Source organism: Anser brachyrhynchus, assembly GCF_964034855.1.
Source record: "Anser brachyrhynchus genome assembly, chromosome: 7".
Classification (NCBI taxonomy): Eukaryota; Metazoa; Chordata; class Aves; order Anseriformes; family Anatidae; genus Anser; species Anser brachyrhynchus.
Window position 1 is genome coordinate 1023441 of NC_137701.1, and position 25099 is coordinate 1048539.

Consider the following 25099-nt stretch of genomic DNA (forward strand, 5'->3'; position numbering starts at 1 on the left):
CCCCAGTGGTGCCAGTGCACTCTCTGGACTCACTGCACTGCATCCCCAGTGGTGCCAGTGCGCTCTCTGGAGTCACAGCACTGCATCCCCATTGGTGCCAGTGCAATCTCTGGACTCACTGCACTGCATCCCCAGTGGTGCCAGTGCACTCACTGGACTCAATGGACACATCCCCAGTGGTGCCAGTGCACTCTCTGGACTCACTGCAGTGCATCCCCAGTGGTGCCAGTGCACTCTCTGGGCTCACTGCACTGCATCCCCACTGGTGCCAGTGTACTCTCTGGACTCACTGCAGTGCATCCCCAGTGTTGCCAGTGCACTCTCCGGACTCACTGCACTGCATCCCCACTGGTGCCAGTGCACTCTCTGGACTCACTGAAGTGCATCCCCAGTTGTGCCAGTGCACTCTCTGGACTCAATGCACTGCATCCCCAGTGGTGTGAGTGCACTCTCTGGACTGACTGCACTGCATCCCCAGTGGTGCCAGTGCAATCTCTGGACTCACTGTAGTGCATCCCCAGTGGTGCCAGTGCACTCTCTGGACTCACTGCACTGTATCCCCAGTGGTGCCAGTGCACTCACTGGACTCACTGCAGTGCATCCCCACTGCTGCCAGTGCACTCTCTGGACTCACTGCACTGCATCCCCAGTGGTGCCAGTGCACTCTCTGGAGTGACTGCAGTGCATCCCCAGTGGTGCCAGTGCACTCTCTGGACTCACTGCACTGCATCACAGGTAGTGCCAGTACACTCTCTGGACTCACTGCACTGCATCCCCAGTGGTGCCAGTGCGCTCTCTGGACTCACTGCACTGCATCCCCAGTGGTGCCAGTGCACTCTCTGCACTCACTTCTCTGCATTCCCAGTGGTTCCAGTGAAGTCTCTGGACTCACTGCACTGCATCCCCAGTGGTGCCAGTGCAATCTCTGGACTCACTGCACTGCATCCCCAGTGGTGCCAGTGCACTCTGCGGACTCACTGCAGTGCATCCCCAGTGGTGCCAGTGCAAACTCTGGACTCACTGCAGTGCATCCCCAGTGGTGCAAGTGCACTCTCTCGAGTCACTACACTACATCCCCAGTGGTGCCAGTGCACTCACTGGACTCACTGTACTGCATCATCTGTGGTGCCAGTGCACTCTCTGGACTCACTGCAATGCATCCCCAGTGGTGCCAGTGCACTCTCTGGACTCACTGCACTGCATCCCCAGTGGTGCCAGTGCACTCTCTGGACTCACTGCACTGTATCCCCAATGGTGCCAGTGCACTCTCTGGACTCACTGCACTGCATCCCCCGTGGTGCCAGTGCACTCTGTGGACTCACTGCACTGCATCCCCAGTGGTGCCAGAGCACTCTGCGGACTCACTGTACTGCATCCCCAGTAGTGACAGTGCACTCTCTGGACTCACTGCAGTGCATCCCCAGTGGTGCCAGTGCACTCTCTGGACTCACTGCACTGCATCCCCAGTAGTGCCAGTGCACTCTCTGGACTCACTGCACTGCATCCCCAGTGGTGCCAGTGCACTCACTGGATTGCCTGCATTGCATCCCCAGTGGTGCCAGTGCACTCTCTGGACTCACTGCACTGCATCCCCAGTGGTGCCAGAGCACTCTGCGGACTCACTGTACTGCATCCCCAGTGGTGACAGTGCACTCTCTGGACTCACTGCACTGCATCCCCATTGGTGCCAGTGCACTCTCTGGACTCACTGCAGTGCATCCCCAGTAGTGCCAGTTCACTCTCTGGACTCACTGCAGTGCATCCCCAGTGGTGCCAGTGCAGTCTCTGGAGTAACTGCAGTGCATCCCCACTGGTGCCAAAGCACTCTCTGGACTCACTGCAGTGCATCCCCAGTGGTGCCACTGCACTCTCTGGACTCACTGCAGTGCATCCCCAGTGGTGCCAGTGCACTCTCTGGACTCACTAAACTGCATCCCCAGTGGTGCCACTGCACTCTCTGGACTCACTGCACTGCTTCCCCAGTGGTGACAGTGCACTCACTGGACTCACTGCAGTGCATCCCCACTGGTGCCAGTGCACTCTCTGGGCTCACTGCAGTGCATCCCCAGTGGTGCCAGTGCACTCTCTGGACTCACTGCACTGCATCCCCAGTGGTGCCTGTGCGCTCTCTGGAGTCACAGCACTGCATCCCCATTGGTGCCAGTGCAATCTCTGGACTCACTGCACTGCATCCCCAGTGGTACCAGTGCACTCTCTGGACTCACTGCACTGCATCCCCAGTGGTGCCAGTGCACTCTCTGGACTCACTGAAGTGCATTCTCAGTGGTGCCAGTGCACTCTCTGGACTCACTGCAGTGCATCCCCAGTGGTGCCAGTACACTCACTGGACTCACTGCACTGCATCCCCAGTGGTGCCAGTGCACTCTCTGGACTCACTAAACTGCTTCACCAGTGGTGCCACTGCACTCTCTGGACTCACTGCACTGCTTCCCCAGTGGTGCCAGTGCACTCACTGGACGGACTGCAGTGCATCCCCACTGGTGCCAGTGCACTCTCTGGGCTCACTGCAGTGCATCCCAAGTGGTGCCAGTGCACTCTCTGGACTCACTGCACTGCATCCCCAGTAGTGCCAGTGCACTCTCTGGACTCACTGAACTGCATCCCCAGTGGTGCCAGTGCACTCTCTGGACTCACTGCACTGCATCCCCAGTGCTGCCAGTGCACTCTCTGGACTCACTGCACTGCATCCCCAGTAGTGCTAGTGCACTCTGTGGACTCACTGCAGTGCATCCCCAATGGTGCCAGTGTACTCTCTGGACTCACTGAAGTGCATTCTCAGTGGTGCCAGTGCACTCTCTGGACTGACTTCAGTGCATCCCCAGTGGTGCTAGTACACTCTCTGGACTCACTGCAGTGCATCCCCAGTGGTGCCAGTGCACTCTCTGGACTCACTGCACTGCATCCCCAGTGGTGCCAGTGCACTCTCTGGACTCACTGCACTGCATCCCCAGTGGTGCCATTGCACTCTCTGGACTCACTGCACTGCATCCCCAGTGGTGCCAGTGCACTCTCTGGACTCACTGCACTGCATCCCCACTGGTGCCAGTGCACTCACTGGATTCCCTGCATTGCATCCCCAGTGGTGCCAGTGCACTCTCTGGACTCACTGCACTGCATCCCCAGTGGTGCCAGAGCACTCTGCGGACTCACTGTACTGCATCCCCAGTGGTGACAGTGCACTCTCTGGACTCACTGCAGTGCATCCCCATTGGTGCCAGTGCACTCTCTGGACTCACTGCAGTGCATCCCCAGTGGTGCCAGTGCACTCTCTGGACTCACTGCAGTGCATCCCCAGTGGTGCCAGTGCAGTCTCTGGAGTAACTGCAGTGCATCCCCACTGGTGCCAAAGCACTCTCTGGACTCACTGCAGTGCATCCCCAGTGGTGCCACTGCACTCTCTGGACTCACTGCAGTGCATCCCCAGTGGTGCCAGTGCACTCTCTGGACTCATTGAAGTGCATTCTCAGTGGTGCCAGTGCACTCTCTGGACTCACTGCAGTGCATCCCCAGTGGTGCCAGTACACTCACTGGACTCACTGCACTGCATCCCCAGTGGTGCCAGTGCACTCTCTGGACTCACTAAACTGCATCCCCAGTGGTGCCACTGCACTCTCTGGACTCACTGCACTGCTTCCCCAGTGGTGACAGTGCACTCACTGGACTCACTGCAGTGCATCCCCACTGGTGCCAGTGCACTCTCTGGGCTCACTGCAGTGCATCCCCAGTGGTGCCAGTGCACTCTCTGGACTCACTGCACTGCATCCCCAGTGGTGCCAGTGCGCTCTCTGGAGTCACAGCACTGCATCCCTATTGGTGCCAGTGCAATCTCTGGACTCACTGCACTGCATCCCCAGTGGTGCCAGTGCACTCTCTGGACTCACTGCACTGCATCTACAGTTTTGCTAGTGAAGTCTTTGGACTCACTGCACTGCATCCCCAGTGGTGCCAGTGCACTCTCTGGAGTCAATGAAGTGCATCCCCAGTGGTGCCAGTGCACTCTCTGGACTCACTGCAGTGCATCCCCAGTGGTGCCAGTGCACTCTCTTGACTCACTGCACTGCATCCCCAGTGGTGCCAGTGCACTCTCTGGACTCACTGCAGTGCATCCCCAGTGGTGCCAGTGCACTCTCTGGACTCACTGAAGTGCATTCTCAGTGGTGCCAGTGCACTCTCTGGACTCACTGCAGTGCATCCCCAGTGGTGCCAGTACACTCACTGGACTCACTGCACTGCATCCCCAGTGGTGCCAGTGCACTCTCTGGACTCACTAAACTGCATCACCAGTGGTGCCACTGCACTCTCTGGACTCACTGCACTGCTTCCCCAGTGGTGCCAGTGCACTCACTGGACTGACTGCAGTGCATCCCCACTGGTGCCAGTGCACTCTCTGGGCTCACTGCAGTGCATCCCAAGTGGTGCCAGTGCACTCTCTGGACTCACTGCACTGCATCCCCAGTGGTGCCAGTGCACTCTCTGGACTCACTGAACTGCATCCCCAGTGGTGCCAGTGCACTCTCTGGACTCACTGCACTGCATCCCCAGTGCTGCCAGTGCACTCTCTGGACTCACTGCACTGCATCCCCAGTGGTGCCACTGCACTCTCTGGACTCACTGCACTGCTTCCCCAGTGGTGCCAGTGCGCTCTCTGGACTCACAGCACTGCATCCCCATTGGTGCCAGTGCAATCTCTGGACTCACTGCACTGCATCCCCAGTGGTGCCAGTGCACTCTCTGGACTCACTGCACTGCATCTCCAGTTTTGCCAGTGAAGTCTTTGGACTCACTGCACTGCATCCCCAGTGGTGCCAGTGCACTCTCTGGAGTCACTGAAGTGCATCCCCTGTGGTGCCAGTGCACTCTCTGGAGTAACTGCAGTGCATCCCCAGTGGTGCCAAAGCACTCTCTGGACTCACTGCACTGCATCCCCAGTGGTGCCAGTGCACTCTCTGGACTCACTGCAGTGCATCCCCAGTGGTGCCAGTGCACTCTCTTGACTCACTGCACTGCATCCCCAGTGGTGCCAGTGCACTGTCTGGACTCACTAAACTGCATCACCAGTGGTGCCACTGCACTCTCTGGACTCACTGCACTGCTTCCCCAGTGGTGCCAGTGCACTCACTGGACTGACTGCAGTGCATCCCCACTGGTGCCAGTGCACTCTCTGGGCTCACTGCAGTGCATCCCAAGTGGTGCCAGTGCACTCTCTGGACTCACTGCACTGCATCCCCAGTGGTGCCAGTGCACTCTCTGGACTCACTGAACTGCATCCCCAGTGGTGCCAGTGCACTCTCTGGACTCACTGCACTGCATCCCCAGTGCTGCCAGTGCACTCTCTGGACTCACTGCACTGCATCCCCAGTGGTGCCACTGCACTCTCTGGACTCACTGCACTGCTTCCCCAGTGGTGCCAGTGCACTCTCTGGACTCACTGCACTGCATCCCCAGTGGTGCCAGTGCACTCTCTGGACTCACTGCACTGCATCACAGGTAGTGCCAGTGCACTCTCTGGACTCACTGCACTGCATCCCCAGTGGTGCCAGTGCGCTCTCTGGACTCACTGCACTGCATCCCCAGTGGTGCCAGTGCACTCTCTGCACTCACTTCTCTGCATTCCCAGTGGTGCCAGTGAAGTCTCTGGATCACTGCACTGCATCCCCAGTGGTGCCAGTGCAATCTCTGGACTCACTGCAGTGCATCCCCAGTGGTGCCAGTGCACTCTCTGGACTCACTGCACTGCATCCCCAGTAGTGCCAGTGCACTCTCTGGACTCACTGCACTGCATCCCCAGTGGTGCCAGTGCACTCACTGGATTCCCTGCATTGCATCCCCAGTGGTGCCAGTGCACTCTCTGGACTCACTGCACTGCATCCCCAGTGGTGCCAGAGCACTCTGCGGACTCACTGTACTGCATCCCCAGTGGTGACAGTGCACTCTCTGGACTCACTGCACTGCATCCCCATTGGTGCCAGTGCACTCTCTGGACTCACTGCAGTGCATCCCCAGTGGTGCCAGTGCACTCTCTGGACTCACTGCAGTGCATCCCCAGTGGTGCCAGTGCAGTCTCTGGAGTAACTGCAGTGCATCCCCACTGGTGCCAAAGCACTCTCTGGACTCACTGCAATGCATCCCCAGTGGTGCCACTGCACTCTCTGGACTCACTGCAGTGCATCCCCAGTGGTGCCAGTGCACTCTCTGGACTCACTAAACTGCATCCCCAGTGGTGCCACTGCACTCTCTGGACTCACTGCACTGCTTCCCCAGTGGTGACAGTGCACTCACTGGACTCACTGCAGTGCATCCCCAGTGGTGCCAGTGCACTCTCTGGACTCACTGAAGTGCATTCTCAGTGGTGCCAGTGCACTCTCTGGACTCACTGCAGTGCATCCCCAGTGGTGCCAGTACACTCACTGGACTCACTGCACTGCATCCCCAGTGGTGCCAGTGCACTCTCTGGACTCACTAAACTGCATCACCAGTGGTGCCACTGCACTCTCTGGACTCACTGCACTGCTTCCCCAGTGGTGCCAGTGCACTCACTGGACTGACTGCAGTGCATCCCCACTGGTGCCAGTGCACTCTCTGGACTCACTGCACTGCATCCCCAGTGGTACCACTGCACTCTCTGGACTCACTGCACTGCTTCCCCAGTGGTGCCAGTGCACTCTCTGGACTCACTGCACTGCATCCCCAGTGGTGCCAGTGCACTCTCTGGACTCACTGCACTGCATCCCCAGTGGTTCCAGCGCACTCTCTGGACTCACTGCACTGCATCCCCAGTAGTGCTAGTGCACTCTGTGGACTCACTGCAGTGCATCCCCAATGGTGCCAGTGTACTCTCTGGACTCACTGAGGTGCATTCTCAGTGGTGCCAGTGCACTCTCTGGACTGACTTCAGTGCATCCCCAGTGGTGCTATTACACTCTCTGGACTCACTGCAGTGCATCCCCAGTGGTGCCAGTGCACTCACTGGACGCACTGTACTGCATCACAGGTGGTGCCAGTGCACTCTCTGCACTCACTGCACAGCATCCCCAGTGGTGCCAGTGCATTCACTGGACTCACTGGACTGCATCCCCAGTGGTGCCAGTGCACTCTCTGGACTCACTGCACTGCTTCCCCAGTGGTGACAGTGCACTCACTGGACTCACTGCAGTGCATCCCCACTGGTGCCAGTGCACTCTCTGGGCTCACTGCAGTGCATCCCCAGTGGTGCCAGTGCACTCTCTGGACTCACTGCACTGCATCCCCAGTTGTGCCAGTGCGCTCTCTGGAGTCACAGCACTGCATCCCTATTGGTGCCAGTGAAATCTCTGGACTCACTGCACTGCATCCCCAGTGGTGCCAGTGCACTCTCTGGACTCACTGCACTGCATCTACAGTTTTGCCAGTGAAGTCTTTGGACTCACTGCACTGCATCCCCAGTGGTGCCAGTGCACTCTCTGGAGTCACTGAAGTGCATCCCCAGTGGTGCCAGTGCACTCTCTGGACTCACTGCAGTGCATCCCCAGTGGTGCCAGTGCACTCTCTGGGCTCACTGCAGTGCATCCCAAGTGGTGCCAGTGCACTCTCTGGACTCACTGCACTGCATCCCCAGTGGTGCCAGTGCACTCTCTGGACTCACTGCAGTGCATCCCCAGTGGTGCCAGTGCACTCTCTGGACTCACTGCACTGCATCCCCAGTGCTGCCAGTGCACTCTCTGGACTCACTGCACTGCATCCCCAGTGGTGCCACTGCACTCTCTGGACTCACTGCACTGCTTCCCCAGTGGTGCCAGTGCGCTCTCTGGACTCACAGCACTGCATCCCCATTGGTGCCAGTGCAATCTCTGGACTCACTGCACTGCATCCCCAGTGGTGCCAGTGCACTCTCTGGACTCACTGCACTGCATCTCCAGTTTTGCCAGTGAAGTCTTTGGACTCACTGCACTGCATCCCCAGTGGTGCCAGTGCACTCTCTGGAGTCACTGAAGTGCATCCCCTGTGGTGCCAGTGCACTCTCTGGAGTAACTGCAGTGCATCCCCAGTGGTGCCAAAGCACTCTCTGGACTCACTGCACTGCATCCCCAGTGGTGCCAGTGCACTCTCTGGACTCACTGCAGTGCATCCCCAGTGGTGCCAGTGCACTCTCTTGACTCACTGCACTGCATCCCCAGTGGTGCCAGTGCACTCTCTGGACTCACTGCACTGCATCCCCAGTGGTGCCAGTACACTCACTGGACTCACTGCACTGCATCCCCAGTGGTGCCAGTGCACTGTCTGGACTCACTAAACTGCATCACCAGTGGTGCCACTGCACTCTCTGGACTCACTGCACTGCTTCCCCAGTGGTGCCAGTGCACTCACTGGACTGACTGCAGTGCATCCCCACTGGTGCCAGTGCACTCTCTGGGCTCACTGCAGTGCATCCCAAGTGGTGCCAGTGCACTCTCTGGACTCACTGCACTGCATCCCCAGTGGTGCCAGTGCACTCTCTGGACTCACTGAACTGCATCCCCAGTGGTGCCAGTGCACTCTCTGGACTCACTGCACTGCATCCCCAGTGCTGCCAGTGCACTCTCTGGACTCACTGCACTGCATCCCCAGTGGTGCCACTGCACTCTCTGGACTCACTGCACTGCTTCCCCAGTGGTGCCAGTGCACTCTCTGGACTCACTGCACTGCATCCCCAGTGGTGCCAGTGCACTCTCTGGACTCACTGCACTGCATCACAGGTAGTGCCAGTGCACTCTCTGGACTCACTGCACTGCATCCCCAGTGGTGCCAGTGCGCTCTCTGGACTCACTGCACTGCATCCCCAGTGGTGCCAGTGCACTCTCTGCACTCACTTCTCTGCATTCCCAGTGGTGCCAGTGAAGTCTCTGGATCACTGCACTGCATCCCCAGTGGTGCCAGTGCAATCTCTGGACTCACTGCAGTGCATCCCCAGTGGTGCCAGTGCACTCTCTGGACTCACTGCACTGCATCCCCAGTAGTGCCAGTGCACTCTCTGGACTCACTGCACTGCATCCCCAGTGGTGCCAGTGCACTCTCTGGACTCACTGCACTGCATCCCCAGTGGTGCCAGAGCACTCTGCGGACTCACTGTACTGCATCCCCAGTGGTGACAGTGCACTCTCTGGACTCACTGCACTGCATCCCCATTGGTGCCAGTGCACTCTCTGGACTCACTGCAGTGCATCCCCAGTGGTGCCAGTGCACTCTCTGGACTCACTGCAGTGCATCCCCAGTGGTGCCAGTGCACTCTCTGGAGTAACTGCAGTGCATCCCCACTGGTGCCAAAGCACTCTCTGGACTCACTGCAATGCATCCCCAGTGGTGCCACTGCACTCTCTGGACTCACTGCAGTGCATCCCCAGTGGTGCCAGTGCACTCTCTGGACTCACTAAACTGCATCCCCAGTGGTGCCACTGCACTCTCTGGACTCACTGCACTGCTTCCCCAGTGGTGACAGTGCACTCACTGGACTCACTGCAGTGCATCCCCAGTGGTGCCAGTGCACTCTCTGGACTCACTGAAGTGCATTCTCAGTGGTGCCAGTGCACTCTCTGGACTCACTGCAGTGCATCCCCAGTGGTGCCAGTACACTCACTGGACTCACTGCACTGCATCCCCAGTGGTGCCAGTGCACTCTCTGGACTCACTAAACTGCATCACCAGTGGTGCCACTGCACTCTCTGGACTCACTGCACTGCTTCCCCAGTGGTGCCAGTGCACTCACTGGACTGACTGCAGTGCATCCCCACTGGTGCCAGTGCACTCTCTGGACTCACTGCACTGCATCCCCAGTGGTGCCACTGCACTCTCTGGACTCACTGCACTGCTTCCCCAGTGGTGCCAGTGCACTCTCTGGACTCACTGCACTGCATCCCCAGTGGTGCCAGTGCACTCTCTGGACTCACTGCACTGCATCCCCAGTGGTTCCAGCGCACTCTCTGGACTCACTGCACTGCATCCCCAGTAGTGCTAGTGCACTCTGTGGACTCACTGCAGTGCATCCCCAATGGTGCCAGTGTACTCTCTGGACTCACTGAGGTGCATTCTCAGTGGTGCCAGTGCACTCTCTGGACTGACTTCAGTGCATCCCCAGTGGTGCTATTACACTCTCTGGACTCACTGCAGTGCATCCCCAGTGGTGCCAGTGCACTCACTGGACGCACTGTACTGCATCACAGGTGGTGCCAGTGCACTCTCTGCACTCACTGCACAGCATCCCCAGTGGTTCCAGTGCATTCACTGGACTCACTGGACTGCATCCCCAGTGGTGCCAGTGCACTCTCTGGACTCACTGCACTGCTTCCCCAGTGGTGACAGTGCACTCACTGGACTCACTGCAGTGCATCCCCACTGGTGCCAGTGCACTCTCTGGGCTCACTGCAGTGCATCCCCAGTGGTGCCAGTGCACTCTCTGGACTCACTGCACTGCATCCCCAGTTGTGCCAGTGCGCTCTCTGGAGTCACAGCACTGCATCCCCAGTGGTGCCAGTGCAATCTCTGGACTCACTGCAGTGCATCCCCAGTGGTGCCAGTGCACTCTCTGGACTCACTGCACTGCATCTCCAGTTTTGCCAGTGAAGTCTTTGGACTCACTGCACTGCATCCCCAGTGGTGCCAGTGCACTCTCTGGAGTCACTGAAGTGCATCCCCAGTGGTGCCAGTGCACTCTCTGGACTCACTGCACTGCATCCCCAGTGGTGCCAGTGCACTCTCTTGACTCACTGCACTGCATCCCCAGTGGTGCCAGTGCACTCTCTGGACTCACTGCAGTGCATCCCCAGTGGTGCCACTGCACTCTCTGGACTCACTGAAGTGCATTCTCAGTGGTGCCAGTGCACTCTCTGGACTCACTGCAGTGCATCCCCAGTGGTGCCAGTACACTCACTGGACTCACTAAACTGCATCACCAGTGGTGCCACTGCACTCTCTGGACTCACTGCACTGCTTCCCCAGTGGTGCAAGTGCACTCACTGGACTCACTGCAGTGCATCCCCACTGGTGCCAGTGCACTCTCTGGGCTCACTGCAGTGCATCCCAAGTGGTGCCAGTGCACTCTCTGGACTCACTGCACTGCATCCCCAGTGGTGCCAGTGCACTCTCTGGACTCACTGAACTGCATCCCCAGTGGTGCCAGTGCACTCTCTGGACTCACTGCACTGCATCCCCAGTGCTGCCAGTGCACTCTCTGGACTCACTGCACTGCATCCCCAGTGGTGCCACTGCACTCTCTGGACTCACTGCACTGCTTCCCCAGTGGTGCCAGTGCACTCTCTGGACTCACTGCACTGCATCCCCAGTGGTGCCAGTGCACTCACTGGACTCACTGCAGTGCATCCCCAGTGGTGCCAGTGCACTCTCTGGAGTCACTGCACTGCATCCCCAGTGGTGCCAGTGCACTCTCTGGACTCACTGAACTGCATCCCCAGTGGTTCCAGCGCACTCTCTGGACTCACTGCACTGCATCCCCAGTAGTGCTAGTGCACTCTGTGGACTCACTGCAGTGCATCCCCAATGGTGCCAGTGTACTCTCTGGACTCACTGAAGTGCATTCTCAGTGGTGCCAGTGCACTCTCTGGACTGACTTCAGTGCATCCCCAGTGGTGCTAGTACACTCTCTGGACTCACTGCAGTGCATCCCCAGTGGTGCCAGTGCACTCTCTGGACTCACTGCACTGCATCCCCAGTGGTGCCAGTGCACTCTCTGGACTCACTGCAGTGCATCCGCAGTGGTGCCATTGCACTCTCTGGACTCACTGCACTGCATCCCCAGTGGTGCCAGTGCACTCTCTGGACTCACTGCACTGCATCCCCAGTGGTGCCAGTGCACTCACTGGATTCCCTGCATTGCATCCCCAGTGGTGCCAGTGCACTCTCTGGACTCACTGCAGTGCATCCCCAGTGGTGCCAGTGCAGTCTCTGGAGTAACTGCAGTGCATCCCCACTGGTGCCAAAGCACTCTCTGGACTCACTGCAATGCATCCCCAGTGGTGCCACTGCACTCTCTGGACTCACTGCAGTGCATCCCCAGTGGTGCCAGTGCACTCTCTGGACTCACTAAACTGCATCCCCAGTGGTGCCACTGCACTCTCTGGACTCACTGCACTGCTTCCCCAGTGGTGACAGTGCACTCACTGGACTCACTGCAGTGCATCCCCAGTGGTGCCAGTGCACTCTCTGGACTCACTGAAGTGCATTCTCAGTGGTGCCAGTGCACTCTCTGGACTCACTGCAGTGCATCCCCAGTGGTGCCAGTACACTCACTGGACTCACTGCACTGCATCCCCAGTGGTGCCAGTGCACTCTCTGGACTCACTAAACTGCATCACCAGTGGTGCCACTGCACTCTCTGGACTCACTGCACTGCTTCCCCAGTGGTGCCAGTGCACTCACTGGACTGACTGCAGTGCATCCCCACTGGTGCCAGTGCACTCTCTGGACTCACTGCACTGCATCCCCAGTGGTGCCACTGCACTCTCTGGACTCACTGCACTGCTTCCCCAGTGGTGCCAGTGCACTCTCTGGACTCACTGCACTGCATCCCCAGTGGTGCCAGTGCACTCTCTGGACTCACTGCACTGCATCCCCAGTGGTTCCAGCGCACTCTCTGGACTCACTGCACTGCATCCCCAGTGGTGCTAGTGCACTCTGTGGACTCACTGCAGTGCATCCCCAATGGTGCCAGTGTACTCTCTGGACTCACTGAGGTGCATTCTCAGTGGTGCCAGTGCACTCTCTGGACTGACTTCAGTGCATCCCCAGTGGTGCTATTACACTCTCTGGACTCACTGCAGTGCATCCCCAGTGGTGCCAGTGCACTCACTGGACGCACTGTACTGCATCACAGGTGGTGCCAGTGCACTCTCTGCACTCACTGCACAGCATCCCCAGTGGTGCCAGTGCATTCACTGGACTCACTGGACTGCATCCCCAGTGGTGCCAGTGCACTCTCTGGACTCACTGCACTGCTTCCCCAGTGGTGACAGTGCACTCACTGGACTCACTGCAGTGCATCCCCACTGGTGCCAGTGCACTCTCTGGGCTCACTGCAGTGCATCCCCAGTGGTGCCAGTGCACTCTCTGGACTCACTGCACTGCATCCCCAGTTGTGCCAGTGCGCTCTCTGGAGTCACAGCACTGCATCCCCAGTGGTGCCAGTGCAATCTCTGGACTCACTGCAGTGCATCCCCAGTGGTGCCAGTGCACTCTCTGGACTCACTGCACTGCATCTCCAGTTTTGCCAGTGAAGTCTTTGGACTCACTGCACTGCATCCCCAGTGGTGCCAGTGCACTCTCTGGAGTCACTGAAGTGCATCCCCAGTGGTGCCAGTGCACTCTCTGGACTCACTGCACTGCATCCCCAGTGGTGCCAGTGCACTCTCTTGACTCACTGCACTGCATCCCCAGTGGTGCCAGTGCACTCTCTGGACTCACTGCAGTGCATCCCCAGTGGTGCCACTGCACTCTCTGGACTCACTGAAGTGCATTCTCAGTGGTGCCAGTGCACTCTCTGGACTCACTGCAGTGCATCCCCAGTGGTGCCAGTACACTCACTGGACTCACTAAACTGCATCACCAGTGGTGCCACTGCACTCTCTGGACTCACTGCACTGCTTCCCCAGTGGTGCAAGTGCACTCACTGGACTCACTGCAGTGCATCCCCACTGGTGCCAGTGCACTCTCTGGGCTCACTGCAGTGCATCCCAAGTGGTGCCAGTGCACTCTCTGGACTCACTGCACTGCATCCCCAGTGGTGCCAGTGCACTCTCTGGACTCACTGAACTGCATCCCCAGTGGTGCCAGTGCACTCTCTGGACTCACTGCACTGCATCCCCAGTGCTGCCAGTGCACTCTCTGGACTCACTGCACTGCATCCCCAGTGGTGCCACTGCACTCTCTGGACTCACTGCACTGCTTCCCCAGTGGTGCCAGTGCACTCTCTGGACTCACTGCACTGCATCCCCAGTGGTGCCAGTGCACTCACTGGACTCACTGCAGTGCATCCCCAGTGGTGCCAGTGCACTCTCTGGAGTCACTGCACTGCATCCCCAGTGGTGCCAGTGCACTCTCTGGACTCACTGAACTGCATCCCCAGTGGTTCCAGCGCACTCTCTGGACTCACTGCACTGCATCCCCAGTAGTGCTAGTGCACTCTGTGGACTCACTGCAGTGCATCCCCAATGGTGCCAGTGTACTCTCTGGACTCACTGAAGTGCATTCTCAGTGGTGCCAGTGCACTCTCTGGACTGACTTCAGTGCATCCCCAGTGGTGCTAGTACACTCTCTGGACTCACTGCAGTGCATCCCCAGTGGTGCCAGTGCACTCTCTGGACTCACTGCACTGCATCCCCAGTGGTGCCAGTGCACTCTCTGGACTCACTGCAGTGCATCCGCAGTGGTGCCATTGCACTCTCTGGACTCACTGCACTGCATCCCCAGTGGTGCCAGTGCACTCTCTGGACTCACTGCACTGCATCCCCAGTGGTGCCAGTGCACTCACTGGATTCCCTGCATTGCATCCCCAGTGGTGCCAGTGCACTCTCTGGACTCACTGCACTGCATCCCCAGTGGTGCCAGAGCACTCTGCGGACTCACTGTACTGCATCCCCAGTGGTGACAGTGCACTCTCTGGACTCACTGCAGTGCATCCCCATTGGTGCCAGTGCACTCTCTGGACTCACTGCAGTGCATCCCCAGTGGTGCCAGTGCACTCTCTGGACTCACTGCAGTGCATCCCCAGTGGTGCCAGTGCAGTCTCTGGAGTAACTGCAGTGCATCCCCACTGGTGCCAAAGCACTCTCTGGACTCACTGCAGTGCATCCCCAGTGGTGCCACTGCACTCTCTGGACTCACTGCAGTGCATCCCCAGTGGTGCCAGTGCACTCTCTGGACTCATTGAAGTGCATTCTCAGTGGTGCCAGTGCACTCTCTGGACTCACTGCAGTGCATCCCCAGTGGTGCCAGTGCACTCTCTGGGCTCACTGCAGTGCATCCCCAGTGGTGCCAGTGCACTCTCTGGACTCACTGCACTGCATCCCCAGTGGTGCCAGTGCGCTCTCTGGAGTCACAGCACTGCATCCCCATTGGTGCCAGTGCAATCTCTGGACTCACTGCACTGCATCCCCAGTGGTGCCAGTGCACTCTCTGGACTCACTGCACTGCATCTCCAGTTTTGCCAGTGAAGTCTTTGGACTCACTGCACTGCATCCCCAGTGGTGCCAGTGCACTCTCTGGAGTCACTGAAGTGCATCCCCAGTGGTGCCAGTGCACTCTCTGGGCTCACTGCAGTGCATCCCAAGTGGTGCCAGTGCACTCTCTGGACTCACTGCACTGCATCCCCAATGGTGCCAGTGCACTCTCTGGACTCACTGAACTGCATCCCCATTGGTGCCAGTGCACTCTCTGGACTCACTGCACTGCATCCCCAGTGCTGCCAGTGCACTCTCTGGACTCACTGCACTGCATCCCCAGTGGTGCCACTGCACTCTCTGGACTCACTGCACTGCTTCCCCAGTGGTGCCAGTGCACTCTCTGGACTCACTGCACTGCATCCCCAGTGGTGCCAGTGCACTCACTGGACTCACTGCAGTGCATCCCCAGTGGTGCCAGTGCACTCTCTGGAGTCACTGCACTGCATCCCCAGTGGTGCCAGTGCACTCTCTGGACTCACTGCACTGCATCCCCAGTGGTTCCAGCGTACTCTCTGGACTCACTGCACTGCATCCCCAGTAGTGCTAGTGCACTCTGTGGACTCACTGCAGTGCATCCCCAATGGTGCCAGTGTACTCTCTGGACTCACTGAAGTGCATTCTCAGTGGTGCCAGTGCACTCTCTGGACTGACTTCAGTGCATCCCCAGTGGTGCTAGTACACTCTCTGGACTCACTGCAGTGCATCCCCAGTGGTGCCAGTGCACTCTCTGGACTCACTGCACTGCATCCCCAGTGGTGCCAGTGCACTCTCTGGACTCACTGCAGTGCATCCGCAGTGGTGCCATTGCACTCTCTGGACTCACTGCACTGCATCCCCAGTGGTGCCAGTGCACTCTCTGGACTCACTGCAGTGCATCCCCAGTGGTGCAAGTGCACTCTCTGGACTCACTGCAGTGCATCCCAAGTGGTGCCAATGCACTCTCTGGACTCACAGCAGTGCATCCCCAGTGGTGCCAGTGCACTCTCTGGACTCACTGCACTGCATCCTAGGTGGTGCCAGTGCACTCTCTGGACTCACTGCACTGCATCCCCAGTGGTGCCAGTGCACTGTGTGGACTCACTGTACTGCATCCCCAGTGGTGCCAGTGCAATCTCTGGACTCACTGCAGTGCATCCCCAGTGGTGCCATTGCACTCTCTGGACTCACTGAAGTGCATTCTCAGTGGTGCCAGTGCACTCTCTGGACTCACTGCACTGCATCCCCAGTAGTGACAGTGCACTCTCTGGACTCACTGCAGTGCATCCCCAGTGGTGCCAGTGCACTCTCTGGACTCACTGCACTGCTTCCCCAGTGGTGCCAGTGCACTCTTTCGAGTCACTGCACTGCATCCCCAGTGGTGCCAGTGCACTCTCTGGACTCACTGCAGTGCATCCCCAGTGGTGCCAGTGCACTCTCTGGACTCACTGCAGTGCATCCCCAGTGGTGCCAGTGCGCTCTCTGGAGTCACAGCACTGCATCCCCAGTGGTGCCAGTGCACTCTCTGGACTCACTGCACTGCATCCCCAGTGGTGCCAGTACACTCTCTGGACTCACTGAAGTGCATTCTCAGTGGTGCCAGTGCACTCTCTGGACTCACTGCACTGCATCCCCAGTGGTGCCAGTGCACTCTCTGGACTCACTGAACTGCATCCCCAGTGGTGCCAGTGCAATCTCTGGACTCACTGCAGTGCATCCCCAGTGGTGCCAGTGCACTCTCTGGACTCACTGAAGTGCATTACCAGTGGTGCCAGTGCACTCTCTGGACTCACTGCAGTGCAGCCCCAGTAGTGACAGTGCACTCTCTGGACTCACTGCAGTGCATCCCCAGTGGGGCCAGTGCACTCTCTGGACTCACTGCGCTGCATCCCCAGTGGTGCCAGTGCACTCTCTGGACTCACTGCACTGCATCGCCAGTGCACTCTCTGGACTCACTGCAGGGCATCCCCGATGGAGCCAGTGCACTCTCTGGACTCACTGCACTGCATCCCCAGTGCTGCCAGTGCACTCTCTGGACTCACTGCACTGCACCCCAATGCTGCCAGTGCACTCTTTTGCGTCACTGCACTACATCCCCCGTGGTGCAAGTGCACTCTCTGGACTCACTGGAGTGCATCAGCTGTGGTGCCAGTGCACTCTCTGGACTCACTGCACTGCATCCCCAGTGGTGCCAGTGCACTCTCTGGACTCACTGCACTGCATCACCTGTGGTGCCAGTGCACTCTCTGGACTCACTGCACCGCATCTGCAGTGGTTCCAGTTCACTCTCTAGAGTAACTGCGCTGCATCCCCATTTGTGCCAGTGCACTCTCTGGACTCACTGCAGCGCATCCCCAGTGGTGCCAGTGCACTCTCTGGAGTGACTGCAGTGCATCCCCAGTGGTGACAGTGCACTCTCTGGACTCGCGTCACTGCATCCCCATTGGTGCCAGTGCACTCTCTGGACTCGCGTCACTGCATCCCCAGTGGTGCCAGTGCACTCTCTGGACTCACTGCACTGCATACCCAGTGGTGCCAGTGCACTCTCTAGAGTCACCGCACTGCTCCACAGGTGGTGCCAGTGCACTCTCTGGACTCACTGCACCGCATCCCCATTGGTGCCAGTGAACTCTCTAGAGTCACTGCGCTGCATCCCCAGTGGTGCCAGTGCACTCTCTGGACTCGCTGTACTGCATCCCCAGTGGTGCCAAAGCACTCTCTGGACTCCCGCCACCGCATCCCCAGTGGTTCCAGTGCACTCTCTGGACTCACTGCACTGCATCCCCAGTGGTGCCCGTGCACTCTCTGGACTCACTGCACCGCATCCCCAGTGGTGCCAGTGCACTCTCTGGAGTGACTGCAGTGCATCCCCAGTGGTGCCAGTGCACTCTCTGGACTCGCGTCAATGCATCCCCAGTGGTGCTAATGCACTCTGGACTCACTGCACTGCATCCCGAGTGGTGCCAGTGCACTCTCTGGACTCACTGCACTGCATCCCCAGTGGTGCCAGTGCACTCTCTGGACTCACTGCAGTGCATCCCTAGTGGTGCCAGTGCTCTCTCTGGACTCACTGCACTGCATCCCCAGTGGTGCCAGTGCACTCTCTGGACTCACTGCAGTGCATCACCTTTGGTGCCAGTACACTCTCTAGACACACTGAAGTGCATTCTCAGTGGTACCAGTGCACTCTCTGGACTCACTGCGCTGCATCCCCAGTGGTGCCAGTACACTCACTGGACTCACTGCACTGCATCCCCAGTGGTGCCAGGGCACTCTCTGCAGACACTGCAGTGCATCCCCAAAGGTGACAGTGCACTCTCTGGACTCACTGCACTGCATCCCCAGTGGTGCCAGTGCACTCTCTGGACTCACTGCACTACTCCAGCCGCGGCAGTCGCTCCAGCCGCGGTAGCCCTCCAGCCTCGGCAGCCGCGGCAGCCGCTCCGTCCGCGGCATACGCGGCAGACTCTCCAACCGCGGCAGCCGCACCAGCCGCGGAAGCCGCGGCAGCCGCTCCAAACGCGGCAGGCGCTCCAACCGCGGCAACCGCTCCAGCCGTGGCAGCCGCTCCACTCGGTAGCGGCTGGAGCGGCTGCCGCGGCTAGAGCGGCTGGAGCGGCTGCCGCGGCTGGAGCTCCTGCCGCGTTTGGAGCGGTTACTGCGGCTGGAGCGGCTGGAGCGGCTGCCCCGGCTGGAGCGGCTGCCGCGGCTGGAGGGGCTAACGCGGCTGGAGAGGCTGACGCGGTTGAAGCGTCTAGAGCGTCTGCCGCGGCAAGAGGGGCTACCGCGGCTGGAGCGGTTGACGCGGCTGGAGCGGAAACCGAGGCTGGAGTGCCACTCTCTGGACTCACTGCACTGCATCACCAGTGGTGCCAGTGCACTCACTGGACTCACTGCACTGCATCACCAGTGGTGCCAGTGCACTCTCTGGACTCACTGCACTGCATCCCCAGTGGCGCTAGTGCACTCTCTGGACTCACTGCAGTGCATCCCCAGTGGTGCCAGTGCACTCTCTGGACACACTGAAGTGCATTTTCAGTGGTGCCAGTGCACTCTCTGGACTCACTGCACTGCATCCACAGTGGTGCCAGTGCACTCTCTGGACTCACTGCACTGCATCCCCAGTGGTGCCAGTGCACTCCGTGGACTCACTGCAGTGCATCCCCAGTGGTGCCAGTGCGCTCTCTGGACTCACTGCAATGCATCCGCCGTGGTGCAAGTGCACTCTCTGGACTCACTGGAGTGCATCACCTGTGGTGCCAGTGCACTCTCTGGACTCCCTGCACTGCATCCCCAGTGGTGCCAGTGCACTCTGTGGACTCACTGCAGTGCATCCCCAGTGGTGCCAGTGCACTCTCTGGACTCACTGCAGGGCATCCCCAGTGGTGCCAGTGCGCTCTCTGGACTCACTGCAGGGCATCCCCAGTGGTGCCAGTGCACTCTCTGGACTCACTGCACTGCATCCCCAGTGGTGCCAGTGCACTCTCTGGACTCACTGAAGTGCATTCTCAGTGAAGCCAGTGCACTCTCTGGACTCACTGCAGTGCATCCCCAGTGGTGCCAGTACACTCACTGGACTGAATGAAGTGCATCCCCTGTGGTGTCAGTGCACTCTCTGGACTCACTGAAGTGCATCCCCAGTGGTGCCAGTGCACTCCCTGGACTCACTGCACTGCTACAGCCGCGGCAGCCGCTCCAGCCGCGGTAGCCCTCCAGTCGTGGCAGCCGCTCCACTCGGTAGCGGCTGGAGCGGCTGCCGCGGCTGGAGCGACTGGAGCGGCTGCCGCGGCTGGAGCGGCTGCCGCGGATGGAGAGGCTGCCGCGGCTGGAGCGGCTGGAGCGGCTGCCGCGGCTGGAGGGGCTACCGCGGGGTTGACTCGGCTGGAGCGGATGCCGAGGCTGGAGCGGCACTCTCTGGACTCACTGAAATGCATTCTCAGTGGTGCCAGTGCACTCTCTGGACTCACTGCTCTGCATCCCCAGTGGTGCTAGTGCACTCTGGACTCACTGCAGTGCATCCCCAGTGGTGCCATTGCACTCTCTGGACTCACTGCACCGCATTCCCACTGATGTCAGTGCACTCTGTGGACTCACTGCACTGCATCCCCAGTGGTGCCAAAGCACTCTCTGGACTCCAGGCACCGCATCCCCAGTGGTGTCAGTGCACTCTCTGGACTCCCGGCACCGTATCCCCAGTGGTGCCAGTGCATTCTCTGGACTCACGGCACTGCATCCCCAGTGGTGCCAGTGCACTCTCTGGACTAACTGCAGTGCATTCCCAGTGTTGCCGGGGCACTCTCTGGACTCACAGCACTGCATGCCCAGTGGTGCCAGTGCACTCTCTGGACTCACTGCATTGCATCCCCAGTGGTGCCAGTGCACTCTCTGGACTCACTGCACTGCATCCCCAGTGGTGCCAGTGCACTCTCTGGACTCACTGCACTGCATCCCCAATGGTGCCAGTGCACTCTCTTTACTCACTGCACTGCATCCCCAAGGTGCCAGTGCACTCTCTGGACTCACTGCACTGCTCCAGCCGCGGCAGCCTCTCCAGCCGCTCCAGCCGCGGCATCCGCTCCAGCCGCTCCAGCGTCGGCATCCGCTCCAGCCGCGTTAACCGCTCCAACCGCGGTACCTCCTCCAGCCGCGCCAGCCGCTCCAGCCGCGCCAGCCGCTCCAGCCGCTCCAGCCGCGGCATCCGCTCCAGCCGCTCCAGCCGCGGCAGCCGCTCCAACCGCGGCAGCCGCTCCAGCCGCGGCAGCCGCTCCAGCCGCTCCAGCCGCGGCAGCCGCTCCAGCCGCTACCGAGTGGAGCGGCTGCCACGGCTGGAGGGCTACCGCGGCTGGAGCGGCTGCCGCGGCTGGAGCAGTGCAGTGAGTCCAGGGAGTGCAAAGGCACCAGTGGGGATGGAGTGCAGTGAGTCCAAAGACTTCACTGTCACCACTGGGAATGCAGTGCAGTGAGTCCAGAGAGTGCACTGGCACCACTGGCGATGCAGTGAAGTGAGTGCAGAGAGTGCAATGGCACTACTGGGGATGCACTGCAGTGAGTCCAGAGAGTGCACTGGCACCACTGGGGATGCAGTGCAGTGAGTCCAGAGAGTGCACTGGCACCACTGGGGATGCCCTGCAGTGAGTCCAGAGAGTGCACTGGCACCACTGGGGATGCACTACAGTGAGTCCAGGGATAGCACTGGCACCACTGGGGATGCAGTGCAGTGAGTCCAGAGAGTGCACTGGCACCACTGAGAATGCACTTCAGTGAGTCCAGAGAGTGCACTGGCACCACTGGGGATGCACTGCAGTGAGTCCAGAGAGTGCACTGGCACCACTGGGGATGCACTACAGTGAGTCCAGGGATAGCACTGGCACCACTGGGGATGCGGTGCCGGGAGTCCAGAGAGTGCACTGGCACCACTGGGGATGCAGTGCAGTGAGTCCAGAGAGTGCACTGGCTCCACTGAGAATGCACTTCAGTGAGTCCAGAGAGTGCACTGGCACCACTGGGGATGCAGTGCAGTGAGTCAAGAGAGTGCACTGGCAGGACTGGGGATGCACTTCAGTGAGTCCAGAGAGTGCACTGGCACCACTGGGGATGCAGTGCAGTGAGTCAAGAGAGTGCACTGGCAGGACTGGGGATGCAGTGCAGTGAGTCCAGAGAGTGCACTGGCACCACTGGGGATGCCCTGCAGTGAGTCCAGAGAGCGCACTGGCACCACTGGGGATGCAGTGCAGTGAGTCCAGAGAGTGCACTGGCACCAGTGGGGATGCAGTTTAGTGAGTCCAGAGAGTGCACTGGCTCCACTGAGAATGCACTTCAGTGAGTCCAGAGAGTGCACTGGCACCACTGGGGATGCAGTGCAGTGAGTCAAGAGAGTGCACTGGCAGGACTGGGGATGCAGTGCAGTGAGTCCAGAGAGTGCACTGGCACCACTGGGGATGCAGTGCAGTGAGTCAAGAGAGTGCACTGGCACCACTGGGGATGCAGTGCAGTGAGTCCACAGAGTGCACTGGCACCACTGGGGATGCCCTGCAGTGAGTCCAGAGAGCGCACTGGCACCACTGGGGATGCCCTGCAGTGAGTCCAGAGAGTGCACTGGCACCACAGGTGATGCACTCCAGTGAGTCCAGAGAGTGCACTTGCACCACGGGGGATGCACTGCAGTGAGTCCAGAGAGCGCACTGGCACCACTGGGGATGCACTGCAGTGAGTCCACAGAGTGTACTGGCACCACTGGGGATGCAGTGCAGTGAGTCCAGAGAGTGCACTGGCAACACTGGGGATGCACTACAGTGAGTCCAGAGAGTGCACTGGCACCACAGGGGCTTCAGTGCAGTGAGTCCAGAGAGTGCACTGGCACCACTGGGGATGCAGTGCAGTGAGTCCAGAGAGTGCACTGGCACCACAGAAAATGCACTTCAGTGTGTACAGAGAGTGCACTGGCACCACTGGGGATGCACTGCAGTGAGTCCAGAGAGTGCACTAGCGCCACTGGGGATGCAGTGCAGTGAGTCCAGAGAGTGCACTGGCACCACTGGGGATGCACTGCAGTGAGTCCAGAGAGTGCACTGGCACCACTGGTGATGCAGTGCAGTGAGTCCAGAGAGTGCACTGGCACCACTGGTGATGCAGTGCAGTGAGTCCAGAGAGTGGCGCTCCAGCCTCGGTTTCCGCTCCAGCCGCGTCAACCGCTCCAGCCGCGGTAGCCCCTCCAGCCGCGGCAGACGCTCTAGACTCTCCAACCGCGTCAGCCTCTCCAGCCGCGTTAGCCCCTCCAGCCGCGGCAGCCGCTCCAGCCGCTCCAGCCGCTCTAGCCGCGGCAGCCGCTACAGCCGCTACCGAGTGGAGCGGCTGCCACGGCTGGAGCGGTTGCCGCGGTTGGAGCGCCTGCCGCGTTTGGAGCGGCTGCCGCGGCTTCCGCGGCTGGAGCGGCTGCCGCGGTTGGAGAGTCTGCCGCGTATGCCGCGGACGGAGCGGCTGCCGCGGCTGGAGCGGCTGCCGCGGCTGCCGCGGCTGCGAGGCTGGAGGGCTACCGCGGCTGGAGAGACTGCCGCGGCTGGAGTAGTGCAGTGAGTCCAGAGAGTGCACTGGCACCACTGGGGATGCAGTGCAGTGAGTCCAGAGAGTGCACTGGCACCACTGGGGATGCAGTGCAGTGAGTCCAGAGAGTTCACTGGCACCACTGGAGATGCACTTCAGTGAGTGTAGAGAGTGCACTGGCACCACTGGGGATGCAGTGCAGTGAGTCCAGTGAGTGTACTGGCACCACTGGGGATGCAGCGCAGTGAGTCCAGAGAGTGCACTGGCACCACTGAGAATGCACTTCAGTGTGTCCAGAGAGTGCACTGGCACCACTGGTGATGCACTGCAGTGAGTCCAGAGAGTGCACTGGCACCACTGTGGATGCAGTGCAGTGAGTCCAGAGAGAGCACTGGCACCACTAGGGATGCAGTGCAGTGAGTCCAGAGAGTGCACTGGCACCACTGGGGATGCACTGCAGTGAGTCCAGAGAGTGCACTGGCACCACTCGGGATGCAGTGCAGTGAGTCCAGAGAGTGCATTAGCACCACTGGGGATGCATTGACGCGAGTCCAGAGAGTGCACTGGCACCACTGGGGATGCACTGCAGTCACTCCAGAGAGTGCACTGGCACCACTGGGGATGCAGCGCAGTGACTCTAGAGAGTGCACTGGCACCACTGGGGATGCGGTGCAGTGAGTCCAGAGAGTGCACTGGCACCACTCAGGGTGCAGTGCGGTGAGTCCAGAGAGTGCACTGGCACCACTGGGGATGCAGTACAGTGAGTCCAGAGAGTGCACTGGCACCACTGGGGATGCACTGCAGTGAGTCCAGAGTGCACTAGCACCACTGGGGATGCACTGCAGTGAGTCCAGAGAGTGCACTGGCACCACCGGGAATGCACTGCAGTGAGTCCAGAGAGTGCACTGGCACCACTGGGGATGCAGTGCAGTGAGTCCAGAGAGTGCACTGGCACCACTGGGGATGCAGTGCAGTGAGTCCAGAGAGTGCAGTGGCACCACTGGGGATGCACTGCAGTGAGTCCAGAGAGTGCACTGGCACCACCGGGAATGCACTGCAGTGAGTCCAGAGAGTGCACTGGCACCACTGGGGATGCACTTCAGTGAGTCCAGAGAGTGCACTGGCACCACTGGGGATGGAGTGACGCGAGTCCAGAGAGTGCACTGGCACCACTGGGGATTCAGTGACGCGAGTCCAGAGAGTGCACTGGCACCACTTTGGATGCACTGCAGTCACTCCAGAGAGTGCACTGGCACCACTGGGGATGCAGTGCAGTGACGCCAGAGAGTGCACTGGCACCACTGGGGATGCAGTGCAGTGAGTCCAGAGAGTGCACTGGCACCACTGGGGATGCACTGCAGTGAGTCCAGAGAGTACACTGGCTCCACCGGGGATGCCCTGCAGTGAGTCCAGAGAGTGCACTGGCAGCACTGGGGATGCAGTGCAGTGAGTCAAGAGAGTGCACTGGCTCCACTGGGGATGCAGTGCAGTGAGTCCAGAGAGTGCTCTGGCACCACTGGGGATGCAGTGCAGTGAGTCCACAGAGTGCACTAGCACCACTGGGGATGCAGTGCAGTGAGTCCAGAGAGTGCACTGGCAACACTGGGGATGCACTGCAGTGAGTCCAGAGAGTGCACTGGCACCACTGGGGATGCAGTGCAGTGAGTCCAGAGTGTGCACTGGCACCACTGGGAAATCAGTGCAGTGAGTCCAGAGATCGCACTGGCACCACGGGGGATGCACTTCAGTGAGTCCAGAGAGTGCACTGGCACCACTGGGGATGCACTGCAGTGAGTCCAGAGAGTGCACTGGCACCACTGGGGATGCACTGCAGTGAGTCCAGAGAGTGCACTTGCACCACGGGGGATGCAGTGCAGTGA